Consider the following 926-nt stretch of genomic DNA (forward strand, 5'->3'; position numbering starts at 1 on the left):
GTTCCGTTTCACTCAGTGCCCATGACACCTGGAAAAAGAAAAGAAAAAGCCGCCAAATATTCCCACACAGAACTACAAAGCATTTTATGCAAGTCAACCCTTTTCAAACTTTAGTATTTCTTTAGCCATACAAAAAAGATGAGACCAAAAAGCACAATATCGGTTTTAAGAAAAATTACTACTATTTGTTTTAGCGACCCACGTGCTAACGCAGAGTGCAGCAGCAGAAGTCGGCGATGTCACGGAGGACTATCTGGCTCTATGCGAAGCCTGGACAGTGGCCAAGGAAGGCCTGGAGCAAACTTTCAGTATCGAAACCACCCCTGATGACTTCCAAGAGATTCTGCGAATGAATATGAACGTGGCAGATGACTCATGGCAGAACCTCTTTGACAAGGCCGGCCCAGCAGGATAGTGGGAGCAGATGAAAAAAACGCTAAAAACTGACGAAAAACAAGCTGGAGTGGGCAGACGACTGGGGCAAATGGAAAGAGCAAAGGGCCCATACAAAGAAACATACTACGGACGATGACTGGGGCAAGCAGCACCCAAAACCCGCAGACAAAAACCTTTTTCTCAAAGCAAGGGAACTCATAACCCACACAGTGGCAAAAGCCAAGGAATTAATCAAGACTCGAGAAATTTTAAACGGGAAAAATTCAGCACAATTAGCGCAGAAAATCAAAGACCACCTCAAGAACGCAATGTGTGGCTCGGATGCAACTCACAAATACGACGACGGCAGCAAAAAGTGCAAAGATATAACCGGCGGAGCGGCGACAAAAACGGCGAAGTGTGCACAGAAAGAAAATGTCAAAGCCCTGGCAACAGACATTCTTTGCCTTTGCTCTGATCAAACCGAAGACGCGTGTGCAGCCGACGCAGCGCACGGCAACCATGCCGACGGAAACATACCAAACAACGAA

The sequence above is a fragment of the Trypanosoma equiperdum genome (assembly GCF_001457755.1).
Source record: "Trypanosoma equiperdum strain OVI genome assembly, contig: ctg_1145, whole genome shotgun sequence".
NCBI classification, from domain to species: Eukaryota; Euglenozoa; class Kinetoplastea; order Trypanosomatida; family Trypanosomatidae; genus Trypanosoma; species Trypanosoma equiperdum.